This window comes from Oratosquilla oratoria, chromosome 12, assembly GCF_046742065.1.
Source record: "Oratosquilla oratoria isolate Oo_2021 chromosome 12, ASM4674206v1, whole genome shotgun sequence".
In the NCBI taxonomy this organism is placed as follows: Eukaryota; Metazoa; Arthropoda; class Malacostraca; order Stomatopoda; family Squillidae; genus Oratosquilla; species Oratosquilla oratoria.
This window is the reverse complement of record NC_134788.1, coordinates 48892710-48911964: the sequence shown is the minus strand read 5'-3', so window position 1 is coordinate 48911964 and position 19255 is coordinate 48892710. Positions and strand designations below refer to the sequence as shown.

At 31.8% G+C, this 19255-nt stretch overlaps 1 protein-coding gene across 2 annotated transcripts in view; it reads right to left on the bottom strand.

Moving 5' to 3' along the window:
- LOC143031686 (uncharacterized) overlaps positions 1–19255 on the bottom strand; it is a 267646-nt gene that overhangs the window by 89287 nt on the left and 159104 nt on the right. The window lies entirely within an intron of this gene.

Below are 19255 nucleotides of genomic sequence, written 5' to 3'. Positions count from 1 at the left end.
ACCAAGAGAGAAAGATAGTAGGACCAACTGGAATGTGCGGAAGCCGACTTCAGCCATGTCACAGACAAAATTACTGAAAGTATACCGAAAGTAGTAATTACTCCTAGGTCCTTTTTGGAGCTAACTTTTTTTTACTCCCTTTGTACCAATTTTATAGTGTCCTGATATTCATTTTTTACTTTTTTCCAAACTCCATTATACTACATTTCTTGATGTTGAAGTTCAGTTCCCACTTTTGGCTCCATTCCCTGACTTTGTCCAGGTCTGTAGTGATTCACAGTCTTTTTCTGTACTTTCTTTAGTAGTCTTGCATCATCTGCAAAGTGTGTGTATGTATTTACCTAGTTGTATTACAGGGGAAGGGAGCTATGCTCATGGTGACCAGTCTTTGTATCTTTCAGCATCAAGTTTTTTCTTAAGATCTTGAATAGTGTTTGCACACACTGTTTTTTTATCTAAATTATTCCAGGTATCCACTACTCCATGTGGGAAGCTTTTTTTCAGATCTCTTCTATAGTTATCCTTTTTGAGTTTCTTATCATGTCCTCTTGTTTTTCCATTGTCCCATTTTAATAAATCATTCCTATCTAGGACTTCCATTCCTTTCATGATTCTATAAATAGTCAGCAGATCTCCTCTTTCTCTTCTTTGTTCCAGAGTTGGTAATTCTAATTTGGACAATCTTTGTTTGTAAGTTAATTTGGAGAGAGTTAGTGCCAACTTTGTCAATGCTCTTTGTATTCTTTCTAATTTATTTTTATTCTTTTTAGCACTGGGTGTCCATAGTGTTGTTGCATATGTATTTACCTAGTTGTATTATACAAGAAGGGATCCATGCTTGTGGTAACCCATCTTTGTATCTCTCAGCATCAAGTTTTTTCTTAAAATCTTGAATACTGTTTGCGCACACTGTTTCTTTGTCCAATTTGTGCCAAGTATCTATCACTGCGTGGGAAGCTTTTTTTCAGATCTCTTCTGTAATTATCTTTTTTGAGTTTCTTTTCGTGTCCTCTTGTTTTTCCATTATCCCATTTCAATAAGTCATTCTTCTCTAAGATTTCCATTCCTTTCATAATTCTATAGACAGTAGGTCTCCTCTTTCCCTTCTTTGTTCCAGAGTTGGTAATTCTAATTTGGACAGTCTTTGTATGTTATTTGAGAAAGAGTTGGTGCCAGCTATGCTGTTGCTCTTTGTATATATATATATATATATATATATTCTGTTAAAAACGACAGCAAAAGAATTATTGATTAGTTTTTTCCGTGAGCTCTCAAGCTTGCGAAAAGCAGATTTTTGGTAGGGGGAAAGGGAGTAAATCAGATTTCCAAAATTCATAGGAAACACAAAAGTTATAATAGACACAAAAGTATACACATATATATATATATATATATATATATATATATATATATATATTACATATATATATATATATATATATATATATGTGTGTGTGTGTGTGTGTGTATGTATATATATATATATATATGTATATATTTATATATATACCTATATAATAAATATATGTATATATATATATATATATATATATATATATACATACATATATATATATATTGGCTGCATATTATTGTGACAAAGTAGCATACAGTTGATACATTAGGGTCTATATGGGGCACCCCTACGGACCAGAACCACACATCATTTTGTCTGTGATAGAGGAAAACTCGGTTCATAGAGAAATGATGGCACTTTCATACTACAACTATCCCTCCATTATGCTGTCCCCCAACCCCTTGTTACTGTCCTGTACCATTTCTCTGAATATTCATTCCCTATTTTCGCCGACCCTGTGGTGGGGGAAGAGAATGCTACCACCAAGTCTTTCCACTTGAGTCGTAAAAGGCGACAAAAAACGGGACGGGGGATGGGATTAGGAGTCCTACTACCTGTAGCCCCACAAGGGAACATTCCTAAAAAAGTAAAGGCATAAGAGGGTCTGGGGTTTTTCCAACCAGTACCCTAAGGTTTGGGTCTTTTAATGTGCGTGGATGTGGTACAGATGAGAGTAAAAGGGAAGAGATAGGCAGTATGTTTGCGAGAAGAAAGATGGATGTACTGGCTTTGAGTGAAACTAAAATGAAAGGAAAGGGCTACTGTTAGTTTGGGAGTGTAGCTGGGAGGTACTCAGGAGTGAAGAGGGGACGAGGGAGAGAAGGGGTGGTCAGCCCCCCCCCCCCGTATTAGCCCCCCCAACTGAAATGAGCAAATTGAAAATTTAGAACACTCAACTAAGTATATAGAAGTAGGTAAATACACAATGGCGCGGTTGCTAGAAATCCCAGTGCCACTACGGCGGTCTGGGTTCGAATCCCGCCCAGAGCTGAAATAATCTCAGTATCACTGCGCTGCGAGTCGTTACTCCAACTTTCGTGGGCGGGGAGTTGTGTGTGTGTGTGTGCATGGAAAGATTACAGCATTATCCATAGATCGGTCATATATGAGCTCTCTTTCGGGAAGGAAATATCTGTCGATCACGAGTCCAACACGTGATCCATGACCATGGTGAATCACTGGCGTCCAGTTGCCAGTGACACTAGATATCTAACCGTTTCTTCCTTTCTTCTTTCCCATTTTGTAATGATAGCACTCAGATGGCGCCTTTCTGTTGGCGATGTCAGATTTTTTTTTTATGTTTGTCAATCTATCTTCTCTCGCAAGTGCATTGTTTATTCAACTCCGATGACAAGATGTCTTGTCATTTGGTCAAATAAAACAAAAAATCATAAAACACCAAAATGTTTGATCAAACACCAGAAAAATACAACGTCAATCATCGCTTCGCTGCGAGCGAAGCGAGGATTGACGTCGTATTTTTCTGGTGTTTGATCAAACATTTTGGTGTTTTATGATTTTTTGTTTTATTTGACCAAATGACAAGACATCTTGTCATCGGAGTTGAATGGGTTAAAATCCACATTACAATGTGTATCTAAATGATTTGTATATTTTACTATATGTGCATCGTAAAATGTAATTAAAATCATCTTACTATAACCTTTAATATTTAAATTGAGTTTGCAATTAATGAATTGATATGATGACTAGTGTTATTTGTTAACATAATTACCTTTTCTCTAGCTCTAGGTAAGGGATAGAAAGTTGTTCAGGAGAGAGAAATTCTTGAAAAAAAAAAAAGACAAAAGAAAACAGGTGGGGTCGACACCGTTTGTTTGGATCTTATATTAACTGGATGGCTTTACGTTTCGCTTTAAATTACATTTGCAATAGTTTCAAACATTTATACATACATACATATATATATATATATATATATATATATATAAATGTAATAGAATTTTAATCCATTTATATAGAAATGTAATAGAATTATTCTAATGCCATTTTTACCATGTACGTTTAGTTAAACATTCAAATTATAATGTGGATTTCAAAGACTGCATTTCCTAGGTTTAACCTTAGTATTCTAAACGCCTAACTGTTGTGTGTTGAAATCTCAAGGAGCATGAGGTCCAATTAAAGATCTATTTAACTATTGCCCATCATTACGTACAAACGGTTACACAATAATAATTTAATATCAAACAATAGAAAGCGATAGAAACACACAGAAATCAAGGATACATTAGAAATGTGTATATATATATATATATATATATATATATATATATATATATATATATATATTATATATATTACGTAAACACAATGTGTTATACTGGTCATTCAACAGAAACGATGTTAAAACATGTAGGAACCACAAAAAAGTGCTACTTCGCTATGCAATCTACAGTCAATTAATGTGCAGTATAGCAGCGGAATAGGAGTAAAGAAATCAACGACGGAGTAGCAATTGCTTTAAAATGCAGGCTTGAAGCATAAAATAGTACCGGACTTGGAAGATTCAATCCCAACCGTACATATAGAAACAAACAGAGGCCCCTTTAAGTATAAGAAAAAGGAAACTAAAACACATAGGCCCATATTTCCCAACTTACATTTGACAGATTCCTTGAAGATGTCTCAAACAGACGAAAGCGATCGGTCACCATTTATCTAATTTTCCAGTCGACAATAATACTAACAGAAACGAAGAATCATTACTGAACTCAGAGTCATTGTGTTGAAATGCAACATTCTCTTTGAACCACTATTATTCATTTTATTTGTTGATATAATGAACGTTTAGCATAGGGACTGAAGTGTTTACAAATATTTATGCTTCATGTCGCCTCACAAGGATTCTGAAATGTTTACTAAAGTGTCTCCTTATACAATGAACAAAGGTAGCCTACTTGGTATGTTTATTAGATATCGGAGGTAATAGTATCTACTACCAATGTAGGATATCTTATTGTCTTTATATTGAATTATAAAAAAAAAATAAAAAAAAATCATAAACTTGTAAGCATATCATTTGTGTCAAAATATACTCTATATATATATATATATATATTCTTTTCAAAATAATAATATTCGTCACGGGATATCTAGAGATTGAATTTTTTTTTTCAGAATGTTTCGCTCTGTTAATATGAACACAATTGTCAAAAATCATCTTTGCCATATCTTTAAAACATTTTTCTCTGCACGTGTTTAAGGGTTTTCTCAGAAGGTTTCGTTCAGTGTTAATATGAACACTTTTCAGAATTCATCGTCTTTTCTATATTTTTTAAAAAGTTTTTCTCTAGGTTTTCTCAAAATGTTTCCCTCAGTGTTATTATGAAAATAATTCAAAATTCATCGTCTTTTCTATATTTAAAAAATTCTCTAATGTGTTTAAGAAATTTCTCAGAATGTTTCGCTCAGTGTTAATATGAACAGAATTGCCCAAATTTATTGTATTTTTTATATCTAAAAAAAAAATTCTCTCCACGTGTTTAAGGATTTTCTCAAAGTTTCGTTCAGTGTTAATATGAACTCAATTGTCAGAATTATCAAAAATATTTTTTCTATATCTTTAAAGCATTTTTTCTCGACGTGTATTTTCTCAGGATGTTTCGTTCAATGTTAATATGAACACAATTATCAGAATGTTTCATTTAGTATTAAAATGAACATAATTGTCAAAATCTATCGTATTTTCCATACGAGTATTTTTTTTTTCTCTACAAGTGTTTAAGGGTTTTCTCAGAATGTTTCGCTCAGTGTTAATATGAACGGAATTGTCCAAAATCATCTTTTCTATGTCTTTAATGCATTTTTCTCTGTACGTGTTTAAGGGTTTTCTCAGAACGTTTCGTTCAGTGTTGATATAAACACTTTTCAAAATTCATCGTCTTTTCTATATTTAAAAAAAAAATCTAGGATTTCTCAGAATGTTTCGCTCACTGTTAATATGAAGACAATTTTCAAAATTCATCGTCTTTTCTATATCTAAAAAAAATCTCTACACGTGTTTAAGGATTTTCTCAGAATGTATCGCTCAGTGTTAGTATGAACACAATTGTCAAAAGTCATCGTATTTTCTATATTTCTAAAACATTTTTCTCCCCACGTGTTTAAGAATTTTCTCATAATGTTTCGTTCAGTGGTAATATGAACACAATTGTCAGAATGTTTCGCTCAATGTTAAATTGAACATAATTGTCCAAATTTATCGCATTTTCTATACGAGTATTTTTCATATTTTCTCTACAAGTGTTAAATGGTTTTCTCAGAATGTTTCGCTCAGTGTTAATATGAACGGAATTGTTAAAAATAATCTTTTCTATGTCTTTAATGCATTTTTCTCTGTACGTGTTTAAAGGTTTTCTCAGAACGTTTCGTTCAGTGTTGATATGAATACTTTTCAAAATTCATCGTCTTTTCTATATTTAAAAAAAATATCTAGGATTTCTCAGAATGTTTCGCTCACTGTTAATATGAAGACAATTTTCAAAATTCATCGTCTTTTCTATATTTAAAAAAAAAATTCTACACGTGTTTAAGGATTTTCTCAGAATGTATCGCTCAGTGTTAGTATGAACACAATTGTCAAAAGTCATCGTATTTTCTATATTTCTAAAACATTTTTCTCCCCACGTGTTTAAGAATTTTCTCATAATGTTTCGTTCAGTGGTAATATGAACACAATTGTCAGAATGTTTCGCTCAATGTTAAAATGAACATAATTGTCCAAATTTATCGCATTTTCTATACGAGTATTTTTCATATTTTCTCTACAAGTGTTAAATGGTTTTCTCAGAATGTTTCGCTCAGTGTTAATATGAACGGAATTGTCCAAAATCATCTTTTCTATGTCTTTAATGCATTTTTCTCTGTACGTGTTTAAAGGTTTTCTCAGAACGTTTCGTTCAGTGTTGATATGAATACTTTTCAAAATTCATCGTCTTTTCTATATCTAAAAAAATATCTAGGATTTCTCAGAATGTTTCGCTCACTGTTAATATGAAGACAATTTTCAAAATTCATCGTCTTTTCTATATTTAAAAAAAAATTCTACACGTGTTTAAGGATTTTCTCAGAATGTATCGCTCAGTGTTAGTATGAACACAATTGTCAAAAGTCATCGTATTTTCTATATTTCTAAAACATTTTTCTCCCCACGTGTTTAAGAATTTTCTCATAATGTTTCGTTCAGTGGTAATATGAACACAATTGTCAGAATGTTTCGCTCAATGTTAAAATGAACATAATTGTCCAAATTTATCGTATTTTCTATACGAGTATTTTTCATATTTTCTCTACAAGTGTTAAATGGTTTTCTCAGAATGTTTCGCTCAGTGTTAATATGAACGGAATTGTCCAAAATCATCTTTTCTATGTCTTTAATGCATTTTTCTCTGTACGTGTTAAAAGGTTTTCGCAGAACGTTTCGTTCAGTGTTGATATGAACACTTTTCAAAATTCATCGTCTTTTCTATATCTAAAAAAAATCTAGGATTTCTCAGAATGTTTCGCTCACTGTTAATATGAAGACAATTTTCAAAATTCATCGTCTTTTCTATATTTAAAAAAAAATCTCTACACGTGTTAAGGATTTTCTCAGAATGTATCGCTCAGTGTTAGTATGAACACAATTGTCAAAAGTCATCGTATTTTCTATATTTCTAAAACATTTTTCTCCCCACGTGTTTAAGAATTTTCTCATAATGTTTCGTTCAGTGGTAATATGAACACAATTGTCAGAATGTTTCGCTCAATGTTAAATTGAACATAATTGTCCAAATTTATCACATTTTCTATACGAGTATTTTTCATATTTTCTCTACAAGTGTTAAATGGTTTTCTCAGAATGTTTCGCTCAGTGTTAATATGAACACAATTGTCAAAAATAATCTTTTCTATATCTTAAATAAATGCATTGTTCTCTCCACGTGTTTAAGGGCTTTCTCAGAATGTTTCGTTCAGTATTGATATGAACACCTTTTAAAATTCATCGTCTTCTCTATATTTCTAAAAGTTTTTTTTTTCTCTAGGTTTTCTCAGAATATTTCGCTCGGTATGAAAATTGTCAAAATTCATTGTCTTCTCTATTTAAAAAAAATTCTACACGTGTTTAAGAATTTTCTCAGAATGTTTCATTCAGTGTTAATAAGAACACTTTTCAAAATTCATCGTCTTTTCTATATTTTTAAAAAGTTTTTCTTTAGGTTTTCTCAGAATGTTTCCCTTAGTGTTAATATGAAAAAATTCAAAATTCATCGTCTTTTCTATACAGTATATGAAAAAAATCTCCACGTGTTTAAGGATTTTCACAGAATGTTTCGCTCAGTGTTAATATGAACACAATTATTTTCTATATTTTGTAGATATTTTTCTTTCCTCGTGTTTAAGAATTTTCTCAGAATGTTTCCTATGAACATAATTGTCAGAATGTTTCGCTCAGTGTTAAAATGAACATAATTGTCAAAAATGATCGTATTATCTATACGAGTATTTTTCCTATTTTCTCTACAATGTTTAAGGGTTTTCTCAGAATATTTCGCTCAGTGTTAATGTGAACACAATTGTCAAAAATCATATTTTCTATATCTTTAAAGCATTTTTCTCTGCACGTGTTTAAGGGATTTCTCAGAATGTTTCGTTCAGTGTTAATATGAACACTTCAAAATTCATCGTCTTTTCTATCGGGGATCGGATGAAAATGAGACTAGATCTTCTGATGTTTCGAACCATCACACGTACAAAGTTGTTAGCGTCTTGGCCTCGTGATTTTGGACGCTCGGGTCAGGGTTCGAATCCCATGGCAGAGATTCTAAAAACGATCAATCTTTTCTATATATTAAAAAAAAATTCTCTGTTTTCTCATAATGTTTTGTCAAATTTCATTGTATTTTCTATATTTTTAAAACAGTTTTCTCTCCACGTGTTTGGATTTTCTCAGAATGTTTCGTTCAGTGTTAGTATGAACACAATTATCAGAATGTTTCGTTTAGTATTAAAATGAACATAATTGTCAAAATCTATCGTATTTTGCATACGTGTATTTTTCTTATTTTCTCTACTAGTTTTTAAGAAATTTCTCAGAATGTTGCGCTCAGTGTTAATATGAACGCAACTGTCAAAAATAATCTTTTCTATGTCTTTAATGCATTTTTCTCTGTACGTGTTTAAGGGTTTTCTCAGAACGTTTCGTTCAGTGTTAATATGAACACTTTTCAAAATTCATCGTCTTTTCTATATTAAAAAATATCTAGGATTTCTCAGAATGTTTCGCTCACTGTTGATATGAAGACAATTTTCAAAATTCATCGTCTTTTCTATATTTAAAAAACAATTCTCTACACGTGTTTAAGGATTTTCTCAGAATGTTTCGCTCAGTGTTGATGTAAACACAATTGTCAAAAGTCATCGTATTTTCTATATTTCTAAAACATTTTTCTCTCCACGTGTTTAAGAATTTTCTCATAATGTTTCGTTCAGTGGTAATATGAACACAATTGTCAGAATATATTGCTCAGTGTTAAAATGAACATAATTGTCAAAATTTATCGTTTTTTCTATACGAGTATTTTTCATATTTACTCTACAAGTGTTTAATGGTTTTCTGAGAATGTTTCGCTCAGTGTTAATATCAATACAATTTTCAAAATTCATCTTTATTATACCTTTAAAGCATTGTTCTCTTCAAGGTTTTCTCAGAATGTTTCGTTCAGTACTAATATGAACACCTTTCAAAATTCATCGTCTTTTCTCTAGGTTTTCTCAGAATGTTTCGCTCAGTATTAATATGAAATTTTTCAAAATTCATCGTCTTTTCTATATTAAAAAAAATTCTACATGTGTTTAAGAATTTTTCAGAATGTTTCATTCAGTGTATATATGAACATAATTGTCAAAATTCATCGTCTTTTCTATATTTCAAAACGTTTCTCTCTACATGTATACAAGGATTTTCTCAGAATGTTTCGCAGTTATAAGAATACAATTGTCAAAATTCATCGTCTTTTCTTAAAACATTTTTCTCTCCACGGGCTTTCGCAGAATTTTTCGTTCAGTGCTATAAAGCCACGTGCTGAACTGAAAATTTTGCTCCATGATACCATGACATCTTGATTTCCCTTTCATGTCGTCACTAGGCAAAAGCACAGTCGATTTCCATCTTCAAACGAGGTAAAAACAGCGTCGATTTTCATCTTCACACCAGGCAAATATACTGTCGATTTCCATCTTCACACTAGGCAAATATATCGTCGATTTTTATCTACACACTAGGCAAAAATAACGTTGATTTCCATGTTCACACCAGGCAAAACTGCCGTTGATTTCCATCTTCACACTAGGCAAAAATACCATCGATTTCCATGTTCACACTAGGCAAAACTACCGTCGATTTCCATCTTTACATTAGGCAAAAATACCGTTGATTTCCTCCTTCATACTAGGCAAAAATAACGTCGATTTCCATCTTCACACTAGGAAAAAACCCCGTTGATTTCCATGTTCACGCCAGGCAAAACTGCCGTCGATTTCCATCTTCACACTAGGCAAAAATACCGTCGATTTCCTCCTTCATACTAGGCAAAAATGACGTCGATTTCTATCTTCACACTAGGAAAAAAAACGTTGATTTCCATGTTCACACTAGGCAAAAATACCGTCGATTTCCTCCTTCATACAAGGCAAAAATGACGTCGATTTCTGTCTTCACACTAGACAAAAATGACGTCGATTTTGATTTTCTATGTCGATGTCTTCCTTCACATTTGGCAGAAAAATCGTACATTTTTTGTTCTATTCGCGAAAAAAAGATCCTTCAACGGGACAGAAATACCGTCAAAATTTTATCCTTCACACATGACAAAAATAGTCGATATTCCCCCCCCCCCCCAAAAAAAAAAAAAAAAAACTCGTAAAGGTGTTTTTGTCCCTTGAGAATATAAATATAAATACAAATAGAATTAATAAAGAAAAAATAAAGGAGTAAATAAAAATTAAATCGCATAAAACACATAAATAAATAAATAGATCAATGAAATTATTAAACAAAATAAACTTACACTGTTGTATTGTTTCGTGATTTTTTTTTTTTTTTTTTTTTTTAGCTTATGGTAAAAGCATAATCATTACTTTATTTAGTTTTTGTCTTGCCAAAACGATGCTTACTATCTAATTGATATAGTAAAAAATTGTCATGCTTATGCATACTGTTGTTTTGGAGAAATAATGCGAAATATTAGAATAATTTGAGTGAAAATGGGCTATTGGCAACTCGACGGCAGTGCTGGAATATGATTGGCTAAATTATGTCGTCATACTGAATTTAGATCTTGACTAATTTCGAGGGGAATATGCAGTTGAAAAACAAACATGCCTCTTTTGAACATAATGTAATACAATATGATATAATATAATATAATATGATATAGTATAATATAATATGATATCATATAGTATAATATAATATAATATATAATATATAATACGTGTGTATATATATATATATATATATATATATATATACATATGTATAGATATATATATATATATATGTACATATATATATATATATATATATATATATATATATATACATATATATATATATATATATATATATATATATATATATATATATATATCACCCCTATCCTCCCGAAATAATGATGAATTGTGAAAATGAAACGTCAGGACCCGATACTCATGAATAAAATTTCATATAAATACCTTTCCATCAAATAAAGTATTTCCCTGTAATACGTTATGATACTGCAAAACACGACAAAGAAATAATAATGGAATATTAGACCCAAAAGTAAAGAGAGGAAACGAAACGAAATGAAGGAGGGTCGGCTTTCAGCGACTACAGCACTATCTCCCTCATCCTTCGATACAGTACACATCTGGAGAGAGAGGAGAAAGCGCATCTGTCTCTAGCACACATTTCATAAAAAAATTATTGGAGCTAGAAATGCTAGATGGTGACGTAGTATAGATTCATGAATTTATTTTACATTTTCAAATTATAAATATAAAGAAATACATCTTTAGAATATATCATTTGCAATACAATAAGAATTAGTAAAAGTTGAAAATGATAACTTCCAATACAGTAATAACTACTGCCATCCCTTTCTAGTAGGGGTATGAGTTACAATTCATAACAATGCAACATTATATCATGAAGGAAATAATACAGACAGACGAGAAATTAACAATTTCCAATAAAACTGATAATGAATGAGTGAAAACTAGAATGAAAATATGATAATAGACCAAACAAATAATTTTCGTTATAATGATAACTCCTTTAGACCTTTTCATTTAGACCATAAGATCATATAGCAAGTGGACAGCAGGAATATATAATTCCTCATAGATAATGCGGAATGAGGAGATGAGAAATGAAAGAGAAGTGAAGGGAGAGGATATATAGTAAAGGGGTGAGGAGAGGAAAGTAAAGGAAGGACAGGCGTAAATGTCTGAAGAAAAAAGAAATGCAACAATAGATTTAGGAAGGGAAGCTAGTGTGGAGAAAGACGGGGAATAACCTTCAGTCAGCACCACATTCAATACAAGTACTCATTTTACAAATGGAATGATGCGTCGTTTGGCGTGTAGCCACATAGCATATTTAATTTTCAGTACTTTAGCACTCAATAGGTTCGAAGAGTGTGGTACTGCGCATAGCATTTCCCTGGGCAGAGTGCTACATTGCACTCCTTACAATGGTAAGATGTTGATTTTCTTTTCTTTGGTCGCAGGATGGTGTTCATACAAACGTGGCAATCCCTTTGTCTTTTTGTACGTTTTATTGAGGCAGCAGTAGGTGCTGGGGGTGAGAGAGATTTTCCCAGGTAGTGCCTCTGTACCCACGCTGTACAGGCCACACGATCGGGCATGTTTGGAAGTAGCGAGTGGCGGCCTGGTGTGGTGAACTTTGTTCTCCGTACTTGTCCAGCAATTAGTACGACACTGCATACGTGAATTTCTTCAGAGACGTTGGTCTGTTGCCACTCCTTATCAGCCTGAAGTTGTAGGCATTGAGCACAGTTTTCCTCACACATTCCACAAAGCTGACCATCGTGTCGGCCTTGTCAACAAGACGCATATTTGCCGTGTAGTCAATCACAAGGTCTGGTTTCTTTATTACTTCATATTCACCTTCCCTGTAGTCATCATTTTTCCGGTATGCAGAGTTGACAGCATAATGACTTGACGCTTGCCATGCCACTGCATTGCCATGACCTTTCCCCACTTCTGAATGTTGTGGTCCCTCGACCACTCCGGACCTTCTCCCAACGAGACTACGTCCGCCGTTCCCTCCGAGCATATTCACCATTAATTAACCCATTCAACTCCGATGACAAGATGTCTTGTCATTTGGTCAAATAAAACAAAAAATCATAATAAAACAACAAAATGTTTGATGATCAAACAGCACCAGAAAAATATGACGTCATCAGTCCTCCTCCTCTTCGAGGAGGACTGATGACGTCATATTTTTCTGGTGCTGTTTGATCATCAAACATTTTGTTGTTTTATTATGATTTTTTGTTTTATTTGACCAAATGACAAGACATCTTGTCATCGGAGTTGAATGGGTTAAACCTTAGTTTTAGTGTTATTGGGAGTCTCATTTTCCCTGGCTTGTCCATACCGAACCAAACCCACGCGACAACGTCACGTCGCATGCGCCAAAGACAACAAACCCGAAAACGACAAACGATTCAAAATTCAAAATTAACTCATTCTTTCTTTCTTTCTCTCTTCATCATTTTTTAATTTTTTTTTGTTTATATTTATTTTTTATCTATCAATCTCTGCCTATGACGTCATGACGCATGCGCAAAAGACAACAAACCCAAAGACGACCAACAACCAACCTAAAATTCAAAATTAATTATTTCTTCTTTTCTTTCTCTCTTGTCTTAGTTACTTAATTTTCTTTATTAATTTTTTCAATTATTTTTTTATTAATTTTTCAATTATATTTTTCAATTAATTTTTTCAATTAGCTTTTATATCTATCAATCGCTGCTCATGACGTCACGTCGCATGCGCAAAAGACAACAAACCCGAAGACGACCAAAATTAACTTTCAAATTCTTTCAATTTTAATTTTTTTTCTCCTTCCTTTCTACTTTCCTTTAAATTTCTCTCTTTTTTTTGTTATTATTTTTTATTTTATCTTTTCTACCAGTCTCTGCCCATGACGTCACGACGCATGTGCAAAAGACAACAAACCCGAGGACGATTATAAAATTCAAAATTAATTCTTTCTTCTTCTTTTCTTTCTCTCTTTCTCTCTTTGTTTCCTATTTTGTTAATTATTTTTGTTATTCTATTTATTTATCTATTTATCTATCTATTTATTTATCTATCAATCGCTGCTCATGACGTCACGTTGCATGCGCAAAAGACAACAAACCCGAAGACGACAAACGATTCAAAATTCAAAATTAACTTTCTTTCTCTCTTTTCTTCATTATTGATTTTCTTATCTTTATATACTTTTCATTTATTTTTATTTTTTATCTATCAATCTCTGCTCATGACGTCATGACGCATGCGCAAAAGACAACAAACCCAAGGACGACCAACGATTAAACTAAAATTCGAAATTAATTATTTCTCCTTTTTTTTTTCTCTCTCTCTTTCTCTCTTTTCTTACTTATCTAATTTTTTCAATTAGTTGTTTAATATTTTTTTTATCTATTAATCGCTGCTCATGACGTCACGTTGCATGCGCAAAAGACAACAAACCCGAAGACGACCAACGATTAACCTAAAATTCAAAATTGACTTTCTTTCAAATCTAAATTTCTTTCTCCTTCCTTTAAATTACTTCTCTTTAAATTTCTTTCTCTCTTTTCTCGTTATTTATTTTTTATCTTTTTTATCTACCAGTCTCTGCCCGTGACGTCACGACGCATGCGCAAAAGACAACAAACTCGAAGACGATGATAAAATTCAAAATCAGTTCTTTCTCCTTTTCTTTCTCTCTTTCTCTCTTCATTAGTTATTTTTTTTTCATTATCTATTCATTTATTTATATTTTTTTATCTATCAATCGCTGCTCATGGCGTCATGTCGCATGCGCAAAAGACAACAACAAACCCGAAGATGACAAACGATTCAAAATTCAAAATTAACTCATTCTTTCTCTTTCTGTCTTTCTCTCTTTTCTTCATCATTTATTTTTTTATCTTTTTATCTTCTTTATTTATTTTTATTGTTTTATCTATCAATCTCTGCCTATGACGTCATGACGCATGCGCAAAAGACAACAAACCCAAAGACGACCGACGACCAACCTAAAATTCAAAACTAATTATTTCTCCTTCTTTTCTCTCTTTCTCTCTTTTCTTAGTTATTTAATTTCTTATTACTTTCAATTAGTTGTTTAATATTTTTTTATCTATCAATCGCTGCTCATGACGTCATACCGCATGCGCAAAAGACAACAAACCCGAAGACGACAAACGATTCAAAATTCAAAATTAATTCCTTCTTTCTCTTTCTGTCTTTCTCTCTTTTCTAAAAAAATTTTTTTCTATCTTTTTATTTTTTTTTATTTTTTTTTTATCTATCAATCTCTGCCTATGACGTCATGACGCATGCGCAAAAGACAACAAACCCAAAGACGACCAACGACCAACCTTAAATTCAAAATTAATAATTTCCCCTTCTTTTCTTTATCTCTTTCTCTCTTTTCTTAGTTATTTAATTTTTTATAATTTTCAATTGGTGGTTTAATATTTTTTTATCTATCAATCGCTGCTCATGACGTCACGTCGCATGCGCAAAAGACAACAAACCCGAAGACGACCAACGATTAACCTAAAATTCAAAATTGACTTTCTTTCAAATCTAAATTTCTATCTCCTTCCTTTAAATTACTTTTCTTTAAATTTCTTTCTCTCTTTTTTGCTATTTATTTAATTTTTATCTTTTTTTATCTACCAGTCTCTGCCCGTGACGTCACGACGCATGCGCAAAAGACAACAAATCCGAAGACGATGATAAAATTCAAAATCAATTCTTTCTCCTTCTTTTCTTTCTCTCTTTCTCTCTTCATTTGTTATTTTGTTATTTATTTTTGTTATTCTATTAATTTATCTATCTTTTTTATCTATCAATCGCTGCTCATGACGTCATGTCGCATGCGCAAAAGACAACAACAAACCCGAAGACGACAAACTATTCAAAATTCAAAATTAACTCGTTCTTTCTATTTCTATCTTTCTTTCTTTTCTTCGTCCTTTATCTTTTTTATCTTTTTATCTTTTTTATTTATTTTTATTTTTTATCTATCAATTTCTGCCTATGACGTCATGACGCATGCGCAAAAGACAACAAAGACGACCAACAACCAACCTAAAACTCAAAATTAATTATTTCTCCTTCTTTTTTCACATTCTCTCTTTTCTTAGTTATTTAGTTTTCTTGTTACTTTCAATTAGTTGTTTAATATTTCTTATCTATCAATCGCTGCTCATGACGTCATGTCGCATGCGCAAAAGACAACAAACCCGAAGACGACAAACGATTCAAAATTCAAAATTAACTCGTTCTTTCTCTTTCTGTCTTTCTTTTCTTCATCCTTTATTTTTTTTATTTTTATCTTTTTTATTTATTTTTATTTTTTATCTATCAATTTCTGCCTATGACGTCATGACGCATGCGCAAAAGACAACAAAGACGACCAACAACCAACCTAAAATTCAAAATTAATTATTTCTCCTTTTTTTCACTTTCTCTCTTTTCTTAGTTATTTAGTTATTTATTATTTTCAATTAGTTGTTTAATATTTCTTTTATCTATCAATCGCTGCTCATGACGTCACGTCGCATGCGCAAAAGACAACAAACCCGAAGACGACCAACGATTAACCTAAAATTCAAAATTGACTTTCAAATCTAAATTTCTTTCTCCTTCCTTTAAATTACTTTCCTTTAAATTTCTTTCTCTCTTTTTTCGTTATTCATTTAATTTTTTATCTTTTATTATCTATCAGTCTCTGCCCGTGACGTCACGACGCATGCGCAAAAGACAACAAATCCGAAGACGATGATAAAATTCAAAATCAATTCTTTCTCCTTCCTTTCTTTCTCTCTTTCTCTCTTCATTTGTTATTCATTTTTGTTATTTCATTATTTATTCATTTATTTATCTTTTTTATCTATCAATCGCTGCTCATGACGTCATGTCGCATGCGCAAAAGACAACAACAAACCCGAAGACGACAAACGATTCAAAATTCAAAATCAACTCATTCTTTCTCTTTCTGTCTTTTTCTCTTTTCTTCATCATTTATTTTTTTATCTTTTTATATTTTTATTTATTTTATTTTCTATCTATCAATTTTTGCCTATGGCGTCATGATGCATGCGCAAAAGACACCCAAAGACGACGAATGACCAACCTAAAATTCAAAATTAATCATTTCTCCTTCTTTTCTTTCTCTCTCTCTTTTCTTAGTTATCTATTTATTATTATTATTATTATTTTCAATTAGTTGTTTAATATTTTTTCGCCCGGTGGCAACAGCCCTCTTTTAATTTTTTTTTTACAGACATTCTTCCCCTCCCACAAAAACCGATCCCGCGCAAACGGGTGGTCTGTCCTAGGAAATTAGTGTGTATATGTAAATCGACGTCATTTTTGCCTAGTATGAAATATCGTAGGTATTTTTGCCTAGTGTGTAGATGGAAATCGACGGTATTTTTACCTAAATCCACGGTAGTTTTGCCTAGTGTGAATATGGAAATCAACGTTATTTTTGCCTAGTGTGTAGATGGAGATCGACGATATTTTTGCCTAGTGTGAAGATGAAAATTGACGGTATATTTGCCTAGTGTGAAGATGAAAATCAACGGTGTTTTTACCTCGTTTGAAGATGGAATTTGACTGTGTCTTTGCCTAGTGACGACGTAAAAGGGAAATCAAGATGTCATGGTATCATGGAGCGAAATTTTCAGTTCAGCACGTGGCCTTACGTAACACTGAACGAAAAATTCTGAGAAAGCCCAAAAATCTTTTAAGAATATAGAAAAGACGATGACTTTTGACAATTGTGTTCTTATTAAGACTGAGCGAAACATTCTGAGAAAACCCTTGTATACATATTGAGAGAAACGTTTTAAAATATAGAAAAGACGATGAATTTTGACAATTGTTTTCATGCTAACACTGAACGAAACATTGAGAAAATTCTTAAACACTTGGTGAGATTTTTTTAAATATAGAAAATACGATTAATTTTGACAATTGTGTTCATATTAGCACTGAGCGAAGCATTATGAGAAAATTCTGTAGAGATTTTTTTAATATAGAAAAGACGATGAATTTTGAAAATTGTTTTCATATTAACAGTGAGCGAAGCATTCTGAGAAACCCTAGAGAAAAACCTTTTAGAGATATAGAGAAGACAATGAATTTTGAAAAGTGTTCATACTAACACTGAACGAAACATTCTGAGAAAACCCTTAAACGCGTGCAGAGAAAAATGCTTTGAAGATATATAAAATATTATTTTTGACAATTGTGTTCATATTAATATTGAGCGAAACATTCTGAGAAAGCCCTTAAACACTTGTAGAGAAAATATGAAAAACACGATAATTTTTTAACAATTATGTTCATTTTAACACTGAGTGAAACATTCTGACAATTGTGTTCATATTACCATTGAACGAAACATTCTGAGAACATTCTTAAACATGTGGAGAGAATTTTTTTATGAATATAGAAAATACGATGAATTTTGACAATTGTGTTCATATTAACACTGAGCGAAATATTCTGAGGAAATCCTTGAACACGTGTAGAGATTTTTTAATATAGAAAAGACAATGAATTTTGATTTTTTTTCATATCAACAGTGAGCGAAACATTCTGAGAAACCCTGGAGAAAAAAAATAAAGACATAGAAAAGACGATGAATTTTAAAAAGTGTTTATATTAACGCTGAACGAAACATTCTGAGAAAACCCTTAAACACGTGCAGAGCAAAATGCATTAAAGACATAGAAAAGATGATTTTTGACAAATGTGTTCATATGAACAGTGAGCGAAACATTCTGGGAAAATCCTTAAACACTTGTAGAGAAAATATGAAAAATACTCGTATAGAAAATACGATGAATTTTGACAATTATGTTCATTTTAATACTAAACGAAACATTCTGATAATTGAGTTCATATTAACACTGAACGAAACATTCTGATAAAATCCTTATACACGTGGAGAGATTTTTTTTAATATAGAAAATACAATGAAATTTGACAAAACATTCTGAGAAAACGGAGAGAACTTTTTGAGAAATAGAAAAGACGATAAATTTTGAAGTGTTCATATTAACATTGAACGAAACATTCTGAGAAATCCCTTAAACACGTGGAGAGAAAACTGCTTTAAAGATAAAGGATGATTTTTGACAATTAACACTGAGCGAAACATTCTGAAAATATCCTTAAACTCTTGTAGAGAAAATATGAAAAAATAATCGTGTAGATGATACGATATATTTTGGCAATTATGTTCATTTTAACACTGAGCGAAACATTCTGACAATTATGTTCATATTAACACTGAAGGACACATTCTGAGAACATTCTTAAACACGTGGAGAGAAAAATGTTTTATATAGAAAATACGATGAATTTTGACAATTGTGTTCATATTCACACTGAGTGAAACATTGACAAAATCCTTAAACACGTGTAGAGAATTTTTTTCTATGTATGGAAAAGACGATGAATTTTGGAAATTTTCATATTGACAGTGAGCGAAACATTTTGAGAAAACCTAGAGAAAAACCTTTTAACAATATAGAAAAGACGATGAATTTTGAAAAGTGTTCATATTAACACTGAACGAAA